We start from the raw sequence: 24250 nt of genomic DNA, 5'->3' as shown, positions 1-24250 counted from the left end.
CACTTCTATTTAATTATCTTAATTTTTCTAGTATAATTAAGATTCTGCCTTGACTATGGAAGTGGCTTATGAAAGAGTTATAAAAGTAATATGTAGGGACATTTGAAATATTTTCTTTTTGCTCACTTTGAAAAGATTTCCAGTTTGCTTCTAAATGCATATCAAATTTGAAAGGCCAAGTGATTTAAGGCAGGTATATCATTACTTTCCTCTATGGTTTGTTCAAGCAGGTAAAAAGTATGCAAGAATCTGAATGTTCCTTGCAACAGTAGCTTCAATTTTCATCAGCCAAGACCCAATTTGTGTCAGAGGGTAAAACTTGCCTGATTAGATCTGTTCAAAAAGCCATTAAACAACTTTCAATGTTCTTGCTCTCTCACATTTAGGACACTAAACTTTTACAGAGACAGGCTGTTTGAAGCCTTCCTAATTATTTCCATTATTATCCAAGAAGGATTACTGATGTTCAGCCTCCATTGGAATTCTCAAAAGTTCTCAGTGCAAATTATATGGCAATCTAAAATGCCTTTCTCTGGCTTTATGGCCTGATTATTATTTAGAGTCTCTCCAGCAGTGAACTTGAAGATCATGCAAATGTGCTCTTTGGGAAAGTCACTGTATAGCTGAATAATTTGTTTTGTAGGAAGCCAGCTCAAGTTTATCATCAACCACGAAAATTCTTTATCAATGCTTTTCTATAAAGTAGGCCTATTATTATACCAGTTCCACTTTAACTCTGACAGAAAGCTGATAGGGAATGCTATTATTAAGTCATAAATGCCTATTTTAAAATATGTTGCCTCATATTATTACACTGTATCGTTTCATTAATTCGTGTAATATTTCCTTTGGTTTTTAGTATCTTCTATGTCATAATCAAAACTAAAATAACTCTAAAAATGTAAAGTCTATAGCATAGATTTAAAGTCAAGAGTCCGTATGCGTCTACAACTTAATATGTATAAATACATACAAATTTAACTAGACAGAAGTGACCATGTTCACTCACTACATGCAATATTTACAATGCTGAATAACAACTGTATTTGCCAAGATATTCACAGTTCATAATATTGTGAGATAAAATGTAGCTATAAACATTAATCAATGGCATGTTTATTAAACCTATATTTCTTAGATCATAAGATATACTGATGAACAGATTTCACTGTGTAATAACAAGGAGCCTAGAGCCAAGTGGGAACAAAAATACCTACGTAATTTTAATTTGTGAGATAAACTATCAGTATAGGGATTTATTCAGGATACCACTGGCACACCTTACACCCATTCAGGAAAGTTGTTAACAAGCGATATTCAAATAGGACCTAATTAGGCATGAGGTCCTAGAATAGAGAGAGTGTGCCAGTCAGGAGAAGACATGTCTACATGGACAGTAGGAATATGTTACAACAGAGGTTTAAAGTCATATTAAATCAGACTTAAAATGGAGTTTGGTCTTCATCTTGATGTTGAGATAGATCACTGAAGGAGAGTGATATAATCACATTTCAGTTTGGAAAGATCATCCTGGCTCAAGTATAACGAATGTTTTAGAGGGAATAATGGAATTAGACCAGTTCAGATAAGAAATGATAATGTCTTACCCTGTGGTAGTGATGGAAAAGAAAGAAAAAAAAAAACATAAAATAAACTTACTTCTCAACTTATTCTGTTATGACTATTGTTTTGTAATAGACTTTACAGATGTTACTTTTAAAATATTCTGTTAGGCTGAGGAGCCATTTATTTATAGATCTCCTTGTATTATTTGTAACAATATTGTATTTATTTTTTTAAAGGTTTTTTATTTTTATTTATTTGACAGAGAGACAGCCAGCGAGAGAGGGAACACAAGCAGGGGGAGTAGGAGAGGAAGAAGCAGGCTCCCAGCGGAGGAGCCTGATGTGGGGCTTGATCCCAGGACCCCAGGATCATGCCCTGAGCTGAAGGCAGGCGCTCAACGACTGAGCCACCCAGGTGCCCCTGTATTTATCTCTTAAGCACAGATTCTCTACACATCATCTCAAGTTCCCAGATTGTTTTATTAAAACATTTATCTTCAATCATCCAAATGTGACTAAACACTATCTGAAAAGTCCCATAGTATTCCATACCTGTGAACACATTTACATTTTTGTGCTGAAAGATACATGAAAACAAAGGCTTAGATATTTGATCTTACTGATTTGAAGAAATGATAACATGAAAAGAGAGGTAAACGGAGGCTAAGAAAATGTAAAGTGTGTATTGTGGAAACAGACATGTTATCTGAAAAGTGAATTGTCTGAGGGAAATATAGATCTAAGAGGCATGCATGAAAAATGCAAAAGGAGAGAGACGTGATTGCATACAAATCTAAACTATTTTAACTAGTGCCTACTCATAAAAACACCATCATTTGAATCATATTATGGATTTATGATCTTCCGAAACTGAAATGTGATACCGCTCTCCTTCAGTGGTATGTCTCAGCATCACGACGAAGGCTGTATATGTAGATACACACACATACACATTTATATACATACACAGATATATGTAAACTTATGATCTCATCGCTGTAACACTATATGTATATGATGAGACTGTTATTCTAGAAAGCAATAGAACACAGACATTTTAGTCAATTAGAAAAGAGAAAATGAGGTTCAGATACCAATTTCCGGGTTTCAGGCAAGACACATAACCTCTTTGGGCATCAATGTCCTTATCTGTAAAATGACAAAACATACCCTACTATGTATCTCTTGTGTAAATGTATAAAAAGGAGATGGTAGTTTTGAAAGTGGTTTTGGAAAACATGTGCAAGGGGTTCGGTAATGATTCACTGTAGGGAGTGACATTTCTGAAGGAGTCAGAAAGATAGGGGTAACAAAATTCATTCAAACTTAATAGGAAAAGTAGTATTTACTAACTGGCAGGCTTTTAAGATTACGGAAAGAACCAATTTTACATGAATACTATATCTATTCCTCTGAAAATGCTACAAAAATATAGGAATCCATAATGTTAGATATTTTCAAGTTTTGTAGTCAAAATAACTTCCTTAATATTTCTTACACATTTCTCATACACATATGCTTCACACATGCTCCCTATTTTTCAGACAAGGTCAATGTTTTCACTACAATTCATTTACATTGTTATTAGAACTATTTTCTAGGTCTGTTGATAAAATTTGGCCTCACACATTGATAACACATTTTTCTAATTACACTGTAATTTTCACTAGTAATTCTAGCTTTTTTGAATATACAAATCATTTCAACTTATTATATCATTGCTTTAACACTTCATACACATCTTGAGACATTTAGGCCACAAAAGATTATATTTAATATTAAAAGGATCAAATGTAAATAATTCTCAATTACTTATCCAAAGTGAAAACTTGAATAACGTGTATAGTCTAAATGTGCAAATAATCAGAAGATACAGATTTTTTACCCTCCTGCTACCGAATGTTTCCCTGAGTTGCTGTCAGAGACAATGTTTACAGTGTTGTGCTTTAATTCCTACTCTCTTGTCAAGACACCAATTGAAAGCAGAATGCTAAGAACTCAGTGAGAACTAAGAGTGATAAATGAAGTGCCAGCATAATTTGGAAATTGGAAAATGTGCCCTTGAAAACATATTAGTTCGCTCAGTTTGTAACGTGTAACAGCAGTATTGGTTTTCTCTCTTCACTGCTAGGTCAAGACACTGATGGAAGTAGGAGTCGGCCGAGCCAGAAACAGATCTTCAGGTGGGGTCCAGTAAAGAGTGTGGGAAGGCTTCCCCGAGGCTGGCAAATATCTCGCCCCAGTGGCTAACACCCCTTGCTCTGTCATTCTGCCTGAGATTTCACCCAAAATGACATTCGCTTATGTGGTTAAGCTCAAGTATTTCCAGGAAGCTTAAGCAAGCTACGGTAGCCATTCCAACTTCCAGAAAGTCTCCCTCTTTGCTGTGATTGACCAAAAAAAAAAAAAAAAAGAGGTAATTTTTGGTGGAAAGCAGAAATGAATTTGGAGCACTGGGATATTTTTCAGAGAAGAGAGGCCTGGTAAATTTTAGTAGCCAACAGGAAACATGAAACATAGAAGTCAGGGGAGAATGAAAAAGGTGATACCAGGACATAAATAAACACAGAAATGGGCAGAGGAATAAAATAAATAAATAAATAAATAAATAAATAAATAAATAAATAAATAATAACAACAACAATAAGAACAATTATAATAACAACTCTCATGTCTTAAACTTTGCCCAGAGCAGTCCCAAAATATTCTATGTGGAGAAAGTGTAGGAACATGTCCAATGTGTAACTAAGATCAGTGCTCCCCTTGTGCGATGCCATGATCTTGCCTGGCTCGTGGCCTAAACAACTGGGTGAATCCTGAAATCTGCTCCACTCAGGAGAAAAGCTGGAGTGGCACATCGAATGTGCACATCTTCACAGCCTGGAACCTCAGGGTGGTTCCAGAACACTTTTCTCCTTTGCTTCCACGTTGGTCCAGTTATGTAGTTCTATCAATACGGATAACAGAATGTACTCAGAGAATCAGATGAGCATGGACTCTCCACCAGGAAGGTAAGTCAACGTAACACAAAAACAGATATGGCTGTCAGAGTGGAACACGTGTCTTTTCCTAGCTGGGTATTTTGTCTCTCACAACACAACCTTGCAGACTATCAAGGATATAACAATTTTTGAAAGGGTCATGTTAGGAAAAGAAAATTATACACAGATGCAGCATTTTCCAATCTCTGTGCCATAGATAAGGTAGCTCTGAGAGTAACCAGGAAGGGGCTCGAATAGCGTGAGCCACTGGATCACTGTCACACACACTATAAGAAGCATGTCCTTTTACAGTAGGCTGTCTTACAAAAATGTCCATTTTCCGGGAATGGCATAGTACCAACAAAAGATGTTTTTGTTCTCCATTCCCACACTGTTTAAGAAAAGGCGAAAAAACATGGGTTACTTAAATTATAGCACATCCATAGCACACCATGGAATACAAACAAGGACGAAAACATCCTTGAGGGGGCTTAACTAAAATATGTGTGCCAACAATGCTGCCATGCCTGTACAATAAGCACATAAAAATACCAAAACTAATTTATTAAATTAAAACACACAGAACTGTACACAGTACAGAACTTTTGCCAAAGTTCAAGGGTAACACACGTGAAGAGTTAACACCTTCCAGAGAGTCTTTCAGTAAATCCTGAAAATTCCTATCCTCAAGTCCCCTGCCTTTGAGAGTGCTTACTTCTAACTTCTGCCTTAGAATCTCCAGCCACCATTAGCACAATCTCCTCCTTACTAGCGAGGTTAGACCTTCCCTGACACAAATCCCTCTTGTCTTTAGGATGTAACACTAGGTCTGCATTATCAGTCTAGAAGGACCCTCTGGTGGCAGTTGTGGTGCAGGCTCCTAGTGGGTCATTTTGTGGTTATCTCTGGTCCTTCGCGTACCTCCAAATAATATTAGCCGTGAGGCGATGGGTTTGACACTGCTAATTTCACAGAAGCATCTAAGGCATGAAAGGCTTCTCTTTGAGTATAAGGGTAAGTTACAGACCTTTATCTTTTATTTATTGGTAACGGTTGAATCAGATGTACATGCATATATATTTACACACACACACACACACACACACACACACACACTCCTCTATGTCCCAAAGATTAACGCTGAGCCTTATCTTATCCTGAAGTCTCCAAACTGCTTACTGAAATCAGGCAGATGAGATGAGAAGAGATGAGAAGGGGAGGGGAGGGGAAAGAGAGGACAGGAGAGAGTGGAAAGGGAGAGAAGAGAAAGAGGAGAGGAGAGGAGAGAAAGAACACCACAAATCTCAGTGGAACAGGCCATGCGTAAGAAGCAAGCTATGTGGTGAGAATGAAGAAGTGAGCACTAAAATTCCATCAAGAAACGACTCTTCAGCTCCACTGCCTGCCGCCACATGGGAACGAGGACCAGGTTTCCAGAGCTTCCAGTTCTTACACAGAAGCCAGGAATCCTCATGTACAATTTCTTATATGTTGACTTAAAATAGTTAAGTCTTGTGCAGACCAAACAAAAAATTTCCGTGAGAAGGATTTAGTCAATGAGCAGTGAGCGTGACCCTCAGTCTAAACAAATAAGAAGATAGGGAAACATCTGCCTAACTTCTTGATCACTGGCCGTTATTTCTCAACACCCGAGTTAGTACTTCTGGATTCTAGAGCATTGTTTCTTCCCCTTCTTCAATCAGACACTTTCAAATCATGCTGCCTCCCCTACACACACACCCCAACACACAAAGTGAGACTAAGAAAGGAGTCTACTGCTGAGCCAGGAACATATCTCTAAAAGTTACCCTATCCCAGTTACAAAGAACCCTGGAGGAAACTTCCTCCACCTGACCTGTTCGGACTTTTTATCTTATCCAAGACCCATTTCCCTGCCAGGCTCACTGGGGAAGTAGAAGGAGGATTCCTCTATTAAGTGTGTACTAAAACTATTGTCTCCTCCCTCGATCTACTCTTTCGATATGAGTTCAAGCTCTCATCACTTCTCATCCGGCCCACTTGTCAATTTACATGAAGTTCATCGCCGCCCTCTAATCCAAACTTCCCACTGTTGACAATATCCTTGCTTATGCCTTAGACACCATCAAAGACACACCAAAGTCACTGTGCATTGCCTTGGACTTTATGGTTACCAACTGTGACCACAGGCTCTCATGTACGTTCTGTCCTCCTATTATACTCATCCCCAGACTTAAATCCCCCTTAACACTGATCCTTGAAATTGGTGTTTCAATCAAAATCCATTCAACCACAGTCAGGATTATTTAAATTGAAAATAATGTAATAATGACAATTTAGTGAAACATGTTAGAATCAGAGACTTGATGAAAGACAGAAGGTAAGATTTTTAAAATGAGAGATTACTCAACATTCTTCAAGCCACATTTCTTTATTTTTTATTCTCATTCACATAGGATTGATGTTATACCTAAGATAGTTGTAAAGATTAGAACTTAGAAGGAGGAATATATGCATGTATTCTTTTAGGAGTTATCTTCTGAAACCTTTGACTATCACCAATATTGAAGATAAAGAAATGTTTTGACAGGCTCTTGGATTTCTCATGTTGTATTTCTATCAAGAATTATGCTTAACTTGTATGCTCATGCTACAAGTTAACTGCCTTTTCAACATTCTTTACAGTCTTCTGCATGACAAAAGATACCATAAAGGAAATCAAAGACAAGCAAATTAATAAGGAAATGACAAAACAGTAAATAAGGTTAAATGGATAAAGATACAAATAGCAAATTCACAGAAAAACCTATACAATGGGACACAAAATTATGAAAAAATCCTTATGAAAACATGTGCAGTCCCATTAATAATCAGGATTGTACCATAAAACAGCAATGGGATTTTTTTAAAAAATCAACTAAATATTATTTATTGTTGGATAATTTTAAGTGTAAGTGAGAGTATAAAGAAATGGACATTCCTAAACTGGGGATGAAAATGCAAATTGGTATACAACCTGTTTGGAAGGAAAATTAATTAGGGAAATTAAATATGCACATACTTTGTGATGCAAGATTCCATTTGCCAGCATGTACACCAGAGAAAAGTGTGTTACATCTTCAAATAGGCAGACACTGAGTGCTCTGCATGGCTGTCTGTAGGAGGATAGTGCATTTAGAAAAAAATGGGGCAGAAACAGATAGGGAGTGATAATGTCAAAAATCCAGATACAAACTATGGGTGATTTGCTGCCATTTATGTCACCAATATTTAGTGGAAGAACAAAGACTTAGGGTCACCTTAGAAACCATGAAATGTATGTAAATATCAATCTTAAAGCTTTGGGAATATTTATCGATCTTTATAATTTATAGGTAATGGGCACTGGATGCTTGATCATCTGATGATGTTAGTTCATCAGATTCTCAAACAGTTCATGACTCAGAAGATGAACAACGTTTTTAGAGTTAATAAAAAAGGATTACTGAATCTATTATATATATTTTGATTTTAGGATTTAAAATGCTTTTTGTACTTCTCACAGTCAACACCGAGGTCTATGATACAAAATACATTGATAATAATATTTACAATATAGGATTGTTATAGGGGTTTCTTGAGGTAATGTATGTAAGTACCCTACGGATATGCGAACCGCAAGGCTGGTCTGTGGGAGGGACTCATTATGTTGGTCAGTCATGCTAGTATTCCACTGACTCAGCATCTCTCTCTAAAATAACGGTATTTATGAATTCAAGACATACCTTTCATGAATAGCAAGAACTTGCTCTATGACAAAAATAAACATAACAATTTTGTTTCTGTTGAACACCAAGCCAACTCTTTCCTTTCAAACCATGTTTACAAGGGAAATACTCATAAAGCTGAGATGGCTGGTGGTTCTAGGGATCACCTAGAAAATGGATTGTCAGAGATTGATTAGACACTGACTGGAGACACCAAGTAAGACAACAGTAACAAAGTAAGCAAGCTATCTGTGATTCAGAAACTGATAATCAAAAGTGCAGTGATCAGCTACTATTACAGCAACCAAGTGATTTCCTCCAGTTCGGGCTCTATTTCTGATATAGCGTCATATGTTATCAATGAAAAAAATAATAACTAAATCTCCCTTCTCCTAATTTCCAGTTCCCTTCAAGGGAAACAATTTTATCGCCCCATTGCTAAAATGAAGTTGCATTAAATACATCTGCTCTCTAAACTTTCTGATGTGGTACTGTAAAAGTAGTTAGGTTTCCACTTTAAGACTGAATGAAATCAGTGGCCGTAATTAGGACCCAACTTATGTCATAACAGTACCTGAAGGGGGGGGGAGTATTTATCTCAGTGTTCCTGCTTTTCCATTCTTGGAAGCCGGTTTGGATGGATCCCAATGCCCTATAAGTCCTCCTGCGTTTGACTATTATCGGTCTCCTCCCCAGGAATCATTCTGCCTAAACCAAAACTCCACTCAATAGATAAATGCTACCAATCACGGAAAGGGAAAATTGAAAACTTGTAAGTATTCCCCAATATTAATGTGCCTGAACAATCATATTTAATTGGTTCTCAGGTCTATTATTTGTTCTGTCTACCCAAAGAAAGTTCTATTGTAGTTATTTCAGTGATAAACTTGCTTCTTCTCAAAAAGTTTTATTATTCTGAGAAATTGCTTGAAAATAGCAGAAGTTGTAGTGGGGTAGCTAAGGCCTGATAATACATTCTAAAGGTTTTTTTAATAGTGTAATTTATGTTAAAACTTGTCCTAATACATTGCAAGGTCACTTAGATATTTTATTTTAAATACTGTATGTAGCTTTCTCACAGCTCTAGTGCCATTTCCACTAAAATGAGATTTTCATGAAAGACATTAAAAATCATGTTGCACTTAAATGGTGATATTGTTTCAATCTTTCATCAGGCGAGGTCATTTTCATTCAGAAATTTGACATTCATCTAGAACATTCTGTATCTAAGAAAAATGAAATGCCTACAGTTGCTTCAATTTCCAGACTTAACTACTTTTACATAAGAGTCGAGTTCCTCTTCAGCCCACTAAGGTACTCACACATCTTCCTTTATTCTTTAAGGCCAAACTGTCCTGAAACAGCTCCCCTGGAAATCTGACATAGTTACAGAAAAGAGCCATAAAATGTCTTATTAAGGGATTTAACCTCGCAATCATTAACATGTAGATATGTATTTCACTTGGGTATAGAAATTAACCTACTATGCTTTATTTATTTTTAAATTTTATACATTGATACCCCTTGTACATTAATACCCCTAATCTGGGATTCAGGGGAGCTAATAAACACACATTTCCTCCTGTTCCTTTTCTTCCTCCTCCTCACTCATTAGTTTTCTTCTCTAAGAATACACATTAAGAAGTTAAATGCTAAAAACTGAAATTCAACAGGAGACTTTTGCATGTTTGCAAAGACCTCTGACGTTTCTAGTTAAACACATACCTTATCTCCTTACTCTCACCTAATTTCTTTTTTTTTTTAATTTTTTTATTATATGTTAGTCACCATACAATACATCATTAGTTTTTGATGTAGTGTTCCATGATTCATTGTTTGCGTGTAACGCCCAGTGCTCCATGCAATACGTGGCCTCCTTAATACTATGCTTTTTTTAATACAAAAGGAGGCAGTCTGGAGAGATTTGAAGGAAACACAAAGGCACAATTAAATTATTAACAGTTCTTGATAGATACAGAAAGAGAAGCAGGTACAGTTAAACTTTCATCTGATACAGGCTGGGATGAGGATATCTGTGCCTAGAGGCAAAAGTAAGGAAATAGGAAAATGTACCGATTTTGCTGATGATGTATCCTAAATACATGCTTTATTTTGGTTTCCTTCTGAAAAAATTTACTTTTCCTATAATTTACACTTGTATTCCTTGTTTGATTACAAAACAATTTTACATATGTTATGTCTTTGGACTTTTACAGTATTGTATGTTAGAGCAAGTTTTGGCTATTTAACAATGAGGAAATGGAACTTAAGTGACCTCCCATAGGTATATATGTAATAAGTTGAAGAGCAGGGTCATATACCCTATGTCTTGTGTTTCACTAAGTTTTTTAGGCATCATGTTATTGTCTTAGGGGAAAAAAACCCTGCTTTATGAGCCTATAAAGAACATTTTGACACCCTTTGATTTATAAGATTTGTTAGTTGGGCATGCATCAGATTTTCTTTAGTGCGCAACAAAATAAATTTAGAAGAGTAAGAATAATTCAAATTCCTAAAGACAACATTGAGTAAATATTTTTAAAAATCAAAATACTATCAAAGTTAACACACACACGCACCCACACACATACGCACACAGCACAAATTTCAAGATACACAGCACAAGAATTTAAAGTCTATCTCCCTTCTGTCTCTTGCTGCCAGAAGTATCCCAGCCAAACAATTATATCTCCCAAGCGAAGATATTGAAGCATGATTTCTTTTTGCTTCCCTGCCCTTTATTTTTAACACAATGATTCTGTCCTACAAATTAGTTTCAACTTTTATCACTTAGCTCCATGGACAAGTGTGCTTGCACGCACACACGCACACCTGGGGACGCACACACTCTTCGTTCCGTATCAGCACAGGATCTTCCTTATTTTAATGGCTATAGAAAGGTGTTATAATTTATTTGACCAGTTGGACATTTAAGTTATTTCCAAATAAATCTTGCACAGATGTCATTTAGATAGCATGTATGTCACTGGATAAATTCCTAGAAGGGGAATTATTAAGCAAAATGAATTATACATTTCAATTTTGAGAAATATTGCCAAACTGCCTGTTGTATTGTATTAATCTCTATTTCCACCAGCAACGCATGAGAACGCATGCTTTCCTGACACCCCATTGACACATTGTGTCAGTAAATTTTTTTTTTTTAACTATAGGAATAGGATAGGTATGTTACATAGCTGAGTTTCAATTTGTATAAGTGAGGATGAGATTTTTCCCCACATGCATGTCATCTTCCCAATCCTTCATTGGACATTGGTCTTTTCCCAACTGATTCACATGGATGCTGGACATGTTAAGAATATGAATCCTTAACTGTTAAAGGAATTATAATTTTTTCCAGTTTTATCTTTTGTTTGTAGAAGTTTATATGCAGTTTTACTTTAATGTAATTAAACACAGCTATTTATATATTTTTGAGCTTTTTGTCATTTTAAAAAAGCTTTCTCCAATCCAACACCATAGCATTTGAGTTGAGCTTTGCCTTGATAAGTTAACTAGTGGTATGTTTTATATAAAATGTATCATGCAGATGAAGGAATTATCCTATTGGAAAAAAATATCTCCTATTTAAATTTTGGAGTTTGAGATAGTCAACATTTTGCTTTTTGCATGGTTAATATTCAAATGCACAGGCATTGGAAAACAGGCCTAATTGTTTCTAAAGCTATTTCTGGTTCTAAATGATAAAACCACATCTTTGACACAAACAAAGATACTTTGTTCTCATTTCCGGTAGAAACGGACAGCCTCCAAGTCATCTAGTAGTTACCCTAAAGGATCCAACTATAATTAAGATGTAGGAGATGTAGTTTACATCCCTTTGACCAGAATTAGAATTGTATTTGTCAAAATATTTTTCTTATGTTTATTCTAGCTGAAACTAGAAGCTACTTCTCATGAAGTAGATGGTGTAAAAGCATTTATGGTTTTGTATCTTTACTGAGATTTTACAGTTTTCTGGTGATATTTCTATCTGTGGACTCAAAGCCTCGTAATTAATCATATATGTTGAAAACGCCTTTGTTCTTCATGACATGAAACTGTATTTTTTGAGTGACTTAAATGGGAGTATCTACACATAAACCTATATGTTCTTTTTATATTGATATATACATTTAGTCCAAAAAGTATACAAGTATACTGTTGGATAACAGTAATATTTTGAAGGGGTATTCTATAGATTCATGGCTTTGTTCTTTTGTGAGAAAAGATTTTCCCTTTTTAAAAAAGAAAACTATACTCACATTTCTCGGTAAGGCAATTCTGTGTAGTTAAATCAGAGAAAGAACGTTTTGTAAGGTTTAGAGAACTCTTTCAGGAGAGACTACAACATAGACTTGCAGTTAGTATACGTGAGTTAGTATAAGTGAAGTACTTATTTAAAGTCCAAGGACTTCATGTGAATCTCCAGAGCAAGTCAAAGCATACCAAGAATTCTCAACATAAAAGAGAGGAGTTGGGTTTGTACATGAATAAGATAATCAGATTTTAAAATTCCAATGTAGTTATCTAAACAGTCCGCCCGTACCAATTGTAAATTGTATTCACTTACTTAAAATGTGTAATTCTACCCAAAAGTTCATTTGTCCCTACAATTTACTTAAATGATGTACTTTTAACCAAGATTTCAATTTCATTGATGTCCCTATAATAACGTGGAAAGTAAAATGGAAAATTCGAACATTTATCCCACATGGAGCAATATGGAAGACTCTAAATAAGAGACTTCAAATAAATACCTTTTTATACAATGAATTGCTTTGAATGAACCAAATTTCCAGTGTTAGTGACATATAAATGGAGATGAAGGAAAATCTTGTCTTTTACTTCTATTTTTATTATTACATACAGAGATAAGATTTTAAACAACAGAAGGAATAAAATAAAATATTTCAGAAAAATAGAAAGTTTTGAGGAGTAATTGTATATGGCATTGTTTATCCATGAGTATGATTTGGTAGGTCTTTCAACCCAGGTGGGAAAAGCAGGAGAGCAGCCCTGTGGGTGGGAGTGTGGGGTAGAGTGGGTGGGTGATTGGCACCTACAACTCCCAGACATATCCTGTGCAGGATTTAATACTGTAAGTGTGATGGAACTTCACTTTAACATTCCATAGCAGAGTGTAGCTTTGACATAAAGTGACTCTACCTTCGATCCACAGCAAGATGGTTAATTGCAAGTACAGAAGAACCCTATTAGGCAGTACTTCCTTAGACGATGACTACGGAGTAGTTTACCTGCCTCTTGGCCACAACTTTTGTAAGCGAAAGGCCGCCTAACTCCCTAAAGTTGGCTAGTATCCATTGCTTGCTTCTAAGCCAGTGCATTTCTTCTGCTCAATTTCCCAATTAAATCTGATCTTTCTTTGGGATCAAGTAAGTGAGCTGTAAGTAATAAATAAAAATACTAGCTAGAGAACAGGTGGATAGGTAGTGAAGGTAAGAGTTTGCCTGGAAGGAAGAGAAAGAAAATACAAACATATTAAGAGTCTCTAAAAAGTTAATACACATTGAATGTGAATGTAACTACTCATTTTTTTAAAACTGTGACTCTATCTAAAATAAAAGAGATGCTTTTCTGTGTGACTTTGGGATAATTATCTTTTATTTAAAAAAAAAATCAAAATCTGTCCATGCGTTCCCAAGAACATGTACTTTGGCAATTAAATGCAGCAGTAGGGCTATCAGAATGGGAAGTATTTTAGCAATTATTAGTTCATAAAATAAACTTGATTTCTTTTTGAGTCAAGTTCATATGTTTTAAGTGGGATATCCATGGAGCACTTTACTGTGGTTTACAAAAAAAACTATTTCATACGGGAATCTGATCTCCATCAAAGCATTAAATCCTAGTCAATCACTAAAACCACTAGATCTCAATCACGACATCACCTTTTAGGTTTACAGTTCTTCCTCCTATGTTGGAGGTTCTCAGAATAACAAAGTTTTTCAACTAGATCCAGGAGAACTATGGAGGTCCTCATGTCAGACAGCTAGGTAGCAGAATTTCAAAAATCACATTTGGACAGTCAGGTGCCTTTCTCAGTTTGCTACATAAATTTGCCACAGCCTAACAAGTCTACCATTTTATGTTGCAACCATGTAAGTTATATACTATTTTCCAAACTGAACTTTTAAGAGTAAAAGGGACACCGATAATAAGGATACCAGGAAAACAAACATAATCTGGGCCTATTTCAGGCTAACTGGAACTTAATGGCCACCTTACCAGGGAAGTGTTAGGGTCCTTTGTCTGCTTCTATTTCAAGAATGCAAATATTGACTTTGATATTTATATTGATTAAAGCAGGAAAAACATTACATCTCAATTTCTTTTGATGAAATGTGGATACACCATTTAGAATGATGGCTCACCCTTTCACATCCTATGATCTACCAATCTCGTTACCACTTTTTAAAGCTGGTTCGTACAGAGAAAACCCAAAACACCACTTGTTTTAATATTGTAAATAAAAGACTTGAAACAGGGTAACAGGATCTCTGAAAAGCCAGGCCTTAAAAGGCATAAAATTGCAAGTCATTGTAATGTTGATCTTTATCCCCAAGATGATTTTGATGATGATAAGGTTTGTTATCATTCCTTGGATGAGTGCTGTATGCCAGGTGTTTTGCTATGTGCTTTTCATATATTAACTTTCCTCGCCTATCCAACATCACTCTCAATCTGTCCAGATTTGCTTTATTCTAAGAAGAAAAATCAGTCATAGATAAGTTTGATTGATTTGTTTAAAGAAGCCCAGCTAGTCACCCAATGGAAGCTTCTGTGTTCAAACTGGGATACAATTCCAATCCCCATGCTCTTCTTGAATAAGCTACAATACCTTTATGTCATCTTTCTTAGGAATTTTAGGATTCCTCCTGACATAGTACTGTGGTCAGCCTTGTTCCCACTGCTGACTTTTACATTAAGGAATTAGTGGAGACATTTGAGACCATCAGGAAACAGAACATGATGTACATTTGCCAATGTGTAAAGAAGGAAAATGTCCACATTACTAGCAAAATAATAAAAGCCACGTGTACCTAATCCACAGCAAATAATATTGACCGGAGACAATAAACCGTGGGAACTGACATGGGATTGGAAGATAAGAAATTCTTAGTAACTGCTTTGTCAACGCCAAATTCCCCATGAACTCCTCTTTGCAGCCCAGTAATAAGGGGCTCCTCTACCCTGCCACCTACCAGGCAGTCACATGAGGAGAGATGGGAGGTCTACCCAGTACACGTTCCATAGCAGGCACCAGAACACCTACGTGCTGGTAAATATCTGTTAATTGCAAGAAGGACTTAGAATTAACTAAATCAGGGCATTAGTCAAATGGATAGGAGTATTTCCCATCTGCAAGGCCTCTTTTTTCATTAAGTTAGTATTAATATATGACTATTATCATTTCCATCTCTCAAATCAGAAAACCAGGCACAGCAACGTTACTAATTAGATCACACCCTTTCTAAGTGATATAATCAATTAAAAGATCTGGGTATTTTAATTTGAATAAGACTGTAGGCTTAAGTACTATGCCCCACTCTGCTTTTACTAAATTCTACAAATAAAAATTTAATTTGCAATACTGAAGAAAAATCATTAAAGTACAGATATGTTCGATTTTTAAAATGAAGTGCTTCTATTATTTCAATCCACATTATTATAAAGCTATATTTAAAAAAAAATTATCTTCAAAATGTTAACAAGGTTGCCCAAGGTCTACTCCTTAAATGATCTGAGCTAATCATCCTGCTTGGCCACTCCCTGACATCTCGATTTCAAGAAATAAAAGTTCTAGATGAAAACACATATTGAAAACATGTGCTGAAGTGGTGATTGGAAATCAGGCATATTTCACTTCATCAGCTACACGAAGTATCAGGGATTATGTGATGTTTCTACGTACACCTTGTCCTGATAGAAATAAAGTTGCATTTTTACCTATATTGTGATTTTACGAAAGGATCACTATTTGTCTTCCTCTCTACTCTCAGCTTCATTCTAGCAACTAATACTAATTACAGGAAGGTTGAATCGCCATCACGTGTGATTAACTTCAATGGCGTCCCTTTCTCCTCTACTTCAGACATCCTCTCCTTTCATGGAGTTCTTCTCAAGGCCACTTAGGACATCGGTGACACCTACAGAGAATACTAAAACCAAACTCATTATGAAAAGTAGTAGGGAGAGCCACTGTAGACAGGAGGAGGCATCTGGGGAAACCCAACAATAACAACAAAGGTAGAGCTGGAGCAAATGAAGATTGCAGCTGTGTCCCTACATCCCTTAGCACTATGGGAAAGATGAAGTAGGAAATGCTTTAAAAAAAAATTATACCGAATTTTAAAAAATTGTTTAACACTGTTTAATCCTGTTTAAAGCATACAAGAGAGTATCATTAAAAACTTCTCGAGAAACAGCTGTGTTTTGATGCTTTGCTACTTACAAATGTAACAATGGAAGATGTAGGGTTGGAAGGGTTTAGATTTCATGTGAGCATTCAGGGTAAAGAGAGCGGAGCACTGGGATAAGGCACAAAGAGAAGCTGGAGAGAGAGACAGCAAGAAGATGGCGGACTTGGTATGACATGCCAACCTTAGTGGGCTCAGCTACCACCCTGAAGGGCAGCTTCTGAGTCAGATGACAGGAGAAGAATGAGACACAGCTCAGTCCCTACAGATTCAGTGAGGACTTGGTCTCAGTTCTGAGATTCAGAGGTAAAACCGGTACTGCTGTGCTCTCTGTGGGTGGGTTCTGGCACTTGGCTAACAGCAGAAGAACTACTGCATAGGGGAGAGAGACAAGACTTGCCCCAGGGCTGTATATAGCCAAGGTGTACTTGAAAGTAAATCTGTCTTCATAAACCAGTAAGAAAAAAAAACTTCACTCATAGTGGGCAAGTTAAAACTAGACTTATATATTTTTATTTTCACATCTTGCTTTCTTTTATTTTTAAAAGACTATTTGAGAGACAGAGAGAGAGTGAGCAGGAGGGGCAACGGGAGAGGGGGAGAAGCAGACTCCCCACCAAGCATGCAGCCTGATGTGGGGGCTCGATCCCAGGACTCAGAGATTGTGCCCGGAGCCAGTCAGATGCTTAACCAACTGCGGGGTGAGGCGCCCCTCACATTTTGCTTTAATGTCATTTTGTCTTGTAATGGAAATGTATATATGTTTTATCCATATTTGCCTTTATATTTAATAAACAGCTATTTTTATATAGGTAAAACACTTTGAATTTTAGTAAACTATGACCATATAAAGGACGCTTTCTCAGAGCACTGCTTTTGTCTGTCAAGCAGCTACGTCATTTAGTGGAAACTAAGCCAAACTGTAGCCATAAGCACAAGCATGGTACTCCAATATATATGCTCTTTGAATGCATATTAATCACATATTACACTCTCAAATGGCTACTTGGACCAAGCAAGTAATACACGAATGAAACGAGCCAAGATAAGAAAAATCATGATTGTTGAAATCTATGGTAAACTGATGTGTACTTGCCATGGCTAAAAGGACTCGACTCCAGAAGATTTCTTCCCTGTAGAAAGTGAACTCCATGTTGGCAAATCCCACAATTTTCAAAAGCCAGGTTACATGAAATTTCCCGATTTTTAAAAGTTATTCAATTAAAAAATACTACAGAGGTAAAAACAAAACAATACAACTCACAACAGTCATTGCAATAGAAATACATCTGCTGAATGAATTTGGCTTACAGGCTGCCAGTTTATGACTTCTGATCAAATTTTTGAAATTATCTTTGGGAGGGTGGGGAGGGGAAGACTCAATTTGAAAGGAGCCACATGTAGTTTTGCAAGAGAATTTGTAGACGTCAAGTATGCACTCAGAACATTGCCCAAGGGAAAACGAAAACTAAAATAAGACACATTAAGGTTAATACTCAAAGGAAGGAAAAGTCACTCCTTTGCTATCATGCAGACGTACATTCACACATGATTGCTGGCTGTAAGACCAAATCAGTCTGTGAGACTAAACCAGAAAAAGTAAAAAGAATATAAACAAGCAAAAATAAAAGAAATATAAAAATCTTTCAATTTCTCATAGACAAGGACTAGAAATCCAATGTCAATAAAAACAAACAAACAACCCCACCAAACAACTTCCCTAGGTATTACCTGGCAAACATGGGCATTAATCACAGTTTCACACTAAACTGCAGATTTTATAGCAGTATTTGCTGCAATAAAACTTGCTTAGTCTTAGCGCTAGTTGTAATTTATGTTTTGTTTAGATGAATTCATGAGTTCTCTGTACCTAAATTTAATTAAGGAATGAAAATAAATAGTTTAGCTTATGTGCTTGCTTTGAAAAATAGATATAAATAAAAGGTAATAGTACATGGGTGATGGACACTGGGAAGGGTATGTGTTGTAATGAGCACTGGGTATTATATAAGACGGATGAATCACAGACTGTATCCCTGAAACAAATAATACATTACATGTTAATTAATTGAATTTAAATTAAAAATGTTTTAATAAAAAAATAAAATGTAATAGTACATTTAAAACCACATTTTCATGGTAAGTATGTCCTATCTACTGGTGAGTTGATTACCAGAAAACATAGCAGGTGCCAATGGGGAATGTAAATATAGTTATTGACCTACTGTGTCAGTGACAAGAGATTAGTCTTTTTTTCCAGGAGGTTGTAATTAGCCTTGCAGAAAATATTCATTCCATACCAAATTAGACTACACATTGTATTTCTGTCACTGAATGTTTTCCTTGATGGTTGTCTGAGTAAAACAAATTGGATGTAGGTTGAAGGTATATCATTCAGGCACCTTCTTTCAAAAGTAATTAGGGTCTTACTCACTTGAAACCAGATAACTACATTTAATGTAATCTTAAAAGGGCCCCTAAGGATTGTTTTCCATTGGTAAATGAATGAGAAGTGGAACAAACTGACTTTCATGATCACTAAAGTTTAGAAGAACTAGGAAAAGAAAATAATGCTGAATCGAAAATTTAGTCTCATAAGACTAATAAAGGTAAAATACTTTTTTTCATTTATTCTCATGTAACCCCCAAGGGATTTTTGTCCAGTGAAAGTGGCACATGGAAGGATGTTCCACAGAGACTCATTCAGTGATCAGCTCAGCATGGTTCCACACTAGACCTCCAACCAAATGAGAGCTAGACACTCATCCCCTTGGCTTCAATTCATTTAGGAAAAAAAGTGTATCTTTGGATAGCTCACTGTACTCCATGCTAGCACACCAGGATGATAAGACTTCATTCCTGACTCAGAATATAGGTGGAGACCCATCACTGTCTGACCTAAACCAGGCCACCTGTAATTAGAAAATAAATTCACTACCAGACCAAGAACTAGGTTAGTAGATACACAAAGATTTTAGGAGTAACATCATAAAATTAGAACAGAGGAGATCTTGAAGGGAAAAAAAGGGTTTGGTAATTATTAATGGGCAGAAATGCTAATGATTTTAAAAATTCAGCAATTTTCAGAAGAAATCTTTCCCCAATTTCAAGTATTTCTAGAAAATGAATCTAGATGCAGTTTTGAATAGGTTTGTATACCAGAAAACATAATTATATTTGATTTTTCTTATTTTTCTATGTCCAGTGTAAGAAAAAAATTGTACTAAATCACTGCAGGTACTGTCTAATTAAGTCATATTCAACAATATATTTTAGTCTTCGAATGTACCCTACTAAAAGAAATACAATTTTTGAATCAAATAAAAGCTATTTTAAATTTCACTCTGCCAATTTCTAAAATGTATTCAGAAATTTATATGAAAATTATTTCAATGGCCACCGTGCTTAAATCTCTTATTTTAAAATATACATTTTCTTATTAAATCTATTTATTTGAATTTTAATTAACATTTGAATATGTTAATTTGTAAAGATACTTAAATATGCCAATGCTCCTATTTCCTTCCTCTGGGTGGGTATTTGAAACACATTTCTGTAAATTTAAAGGACCCTTTAAACTTTGAAAACATAGCTATTATTTTGTACTTTCAAAACTTGGTGTTGCCTATGACCCTTTTTAACTGAATGTCTTCTAAGCAGTAAGCCTGCCACACTTCACCCATGTAATGGACACCCTGTGGATAAAATCATGATGCTTCATCTTCCTGACAGCATTCTCTTCTCTCCTGAGGGAACTTCTAATGGGATGACTCCGGTGTCTTGAATGTTTCTTTCAATTTCCTTCATATGATACACAGCCTATTCTTATTATGCTGTTTTTTTTTTGTTTTTTTTTTTTTTTTTGTAAAAATTCTGATCTAGAATTTGGCCTACTGTAGTGTATTGCTTATAGGACTCTCTTTTCAGCAACTTTGAACAGATTATTGAGGTTTAATTGACATACAATTAACCACACATGTTGAAGGATACAATTTGATAAGTTCCGAGTATGTAAATAAACATATATTGGTCAAATTCTAAAAAGATATGTTGAAATATTTGTTTCTTCAGGATGTGAACTTATTTGGAAATAGGGTAACTGCAGATGTAATTAGTTAATATGAGGTCGTATTGGAATTCCAATATGACTAGTGTTTTTTTTTTTTATGTTAGTCACCATACAGTACACCATTAGTTTTTGATGTACTGTTCCATGATTCATTGTGTATAACACCCGGTGCTCCATGCAATACCTGCCCTCCTTAATACCCATCACCGGGCTAACCCATCCCCCACCCCCCTCCCTTCTGAAACCCTCAGATTGTTTCCCGGAATTCATAGTCTCTCATGGTTCGTCTCCCCTCTGATGCCCCCCCCTTCATTTTCCCCTTCCTTTAAGAAGTGGGAACTTTGGAAAAAGACACAGATGCAGGGAAGATGGCCATATGAAGATGGAGGCAGAGACTGCAGGGATGTTGCCCCAAAGCCAGAAACACCCAGGACTATTACAGATTGGAAGAAGCAAGGAAGGATCCTCCCGTAGAGACCTCAGAGGAAGCATGACCCTGGAACACATTGAGTTTGAACTCCTAGTCTCCAGAACTGACGTCATAAAATTCTGTTACTTCAAGCCAACCAGTTTGTGGTAATTTATTATAGTTGCCCTAGGAAACTAATAAAATTTGCAATCAGGAAACTGACAACAAAAATAGCAAACAAATGCATCACCTCAAAGAGTTACATGATCCCCTTGCCATTGACATTTCCCTAACACTCACCCCATCCCCATGAAACCACTGAACATTTTTCTGTCATCCTAGATTGCATTTTCTACAATTTTACATATATTTTACATAAATTTATAAGAATTCTAGAATTATATGAAATATAGACATATGGCATGCACTGGATACTTTCAGCGTAATTATTCTGAGACTCATTCATGGTGTTGTTCATTCACGTGCACATTCACTTGTTGCTCCTTTGTGTTAACAAACAGTATTCCATTACATGACTTTACCACCATCAGTTCATTCACTCACCTGCTGACATACATTTAGATGGTTTACAAAATCCTGGCTATCCGAAATACACCAGCTATATACATCATCCGAGTGTACAAATATCTGTATGGAGTTACACTTTCACTTCCCTTGGGTAGAGAGACCCCTAACTGTGGAATCACTGGGTCACAAAGCAGGTAAATGTTTACATTGTAAAGCAACTACCAAACTGTCTTCCCAAATGTATGAGAATTCCAGTTCCTCCACACCCTTGTCAACACTCGGTATGTGTATTAATTGTTCTTGGTTATTTTCTGTATATTATGACGTTCTGACCTCTCTTGGGAGCCTTCAGACCCGGGAAGAGACTGCCCTTCCCGGAGCTAGAGGATATCTGAAGATAATGACAACCTTCCTACAAGCACGTTTTCACGTACACACCAAGCAGTGCACTGTCCGTGCCCCAACTATGTCTTACCCAGCTCTCCCTCCCACGCCCGTACGGTCGTGTCCCCTTGCTGGGGAGCACACGTGCCAGGACCGCAGCGGTGCCGGAAACCGTGGAGAGTACCGAACCCCGTGGACATGACGCCCTTTCCTATGCCTAAGCCCCTCTGACAAAGCTTAATGCCTACAGGAGGCACTGGAAGAGACACAGCAGTACCCAGTAATAAAATAGCATCATTATAGCAATATACGTTCACAAAAGCTCATGAACGAACGTGGTCCCCCTCTCCCCAAATCCCTTATTACAACACACTCACCCTTGTCTCTGTGACGTGCTACGAAACATCCACAGCAGGACAGGAAGTGGGACGAACGAGACGGGTGCGCCCTGTGAAGCAGCTTCAGCAACCGGCTATTTACGCTCCGACCGGAAGGAGGCGGAGCCACAGCTGCTCCCTGATGCAGGTGCAAGTGCGGAGCTGAAGATGCGGAGTCCGGTGCTTTCTCTGCCCTGAATGGGTTTCAGGCAACTAGAGACCACCTCTGTGGCCCCAGACGCACCAGAGTAATTCGAACCAGCTGAGCCTAAAGTGTTGACTCCTTCTTGCCTTGTCTTTCCTGGGGGAATTCCAAGGCGGCTCTGGCACAACTGCCTTCCTGGTTGGATTTACACTCTATTATTAAAGAAAGTCTTTCGTATTGATTTGTTTTTTCAAAAGTCTTCCCTAATTCATCTGTCTGTTCTGCCTCATCATTCCTTTTTGATAGGCATCGAGCATTCTCGCATCTGCAAGGATGAAAATACGGTAGCTATTTATGAGACCGCCATGAAATTGGAAAGGTTGAAAATCAGTTTTTGATACAGATTTCCATAAATAATTTTATTGTTATATTCCTAATCTCTAACTGCTGAATGCTAGATGAATCTCTTACTTTGTTTTCTTGAAACAGAACATAATTTAAACTATTTTCGGGTTTTTTTGGTTTTGGGGTTTTTTTTGTTTTTGTTTTTTGTTTTTTTTGTAGCTGGTCTGTGATGTCTTTTAGCTTGAACGAAGTTTTGTTTAGAGAAAACATTTCTTCCTTTATCTGTATAGTCACACAGATTATAGTTTTAAGGGTGGGGGAGGGGCATATGAAGAAGGAGACCTAGAATCTCAAGCGGACTCCATGCTGAGCACAGACCTGTCACAGAGCTTGATCTCACAAGCTTCAGGTCATGACCTGAGCCCAGATTAAGAGTAGGACGCTTAACTGACCGAGCCACACAGATGCCCCTCTTAGTAGATCTTATTAGGAGTGTATCAAATCTATTAGTCTATAATTTATAGAGAAATCAACTTTTGGCTGTTTAATACTTTTATTGACTATTTAGTGTTCCATAGATTTTAAATTTTAATTTCTGCTCTTTATGTTTTTCTTCCATTTTCTTAGAATTGATATTATCTAACTCCTTTAGAATAATCATTTTTAGCCTTTCTTTTTTTGTATATATACATTTAATGTAATACCTTCTGTCTAAACAATTTTGCCTGCCTCTGCAGGCAATACTAGATTTTTAAAAAATTGTAATTCAGTTCAAAATATTGTCTGTGGATTATTTAGTAATATATAGCTTTACTGTATAAAGCTTGATCTGTGGATTATTTAGTAATATATAGCTTTATTTTCAAATATAAGGACATATTCTAGTCATCTTTTATGACTGAATTCCAGTTTAACTACATTGTGATCAAAGGACTTTCTGAATTATCTAGTACTTTAACATTTGTTGAGATTTTCTTTTTACTCCAGTCTATATAAAATTTTTTTACAATACTCTTTGATAAATGTTCATGTGAATGTCAAGAGAATCTGTGCTTTCATCTATTTTGTTCTGCAGCACTTCATATATATCAATTAGGTAAATATCTTTTTTTTTTTATTTTTTATTTTTTTAAAGATTTTATTTATTTATGTGACAGAGAGACAGCCAGCGAGAGAGGGAACACAGCAGGGGGAGTGGGAGAGGAAGAAGCAGGCTCATAGCGGAGGAGCCTGACGTGGGACTCGATCCCAGATCACCAGGATCACGCCCTGAGCCGAAGG

The sequence above is a fragment of the Ursus arctos genome, unplaced genomic scaffold (assembly GCF_023065955.2).
Source record: "Ursus arctos isolate Adak ecotype North America unplaced genomic scaffold, UrsArc2.0 scaffold_40, whole genome shotgun sequence".
Taxonomy (NCBI): Eukaryota; Metazoa; Chordata; class Mammalia; order Carnivora; family Ursidae; genus Ursus; species Ursus arctos.
The sequence above is the reverse complement of the archived record's forward strand: the minus strand, read 5'-3'. Positions refer to the sequence as shown.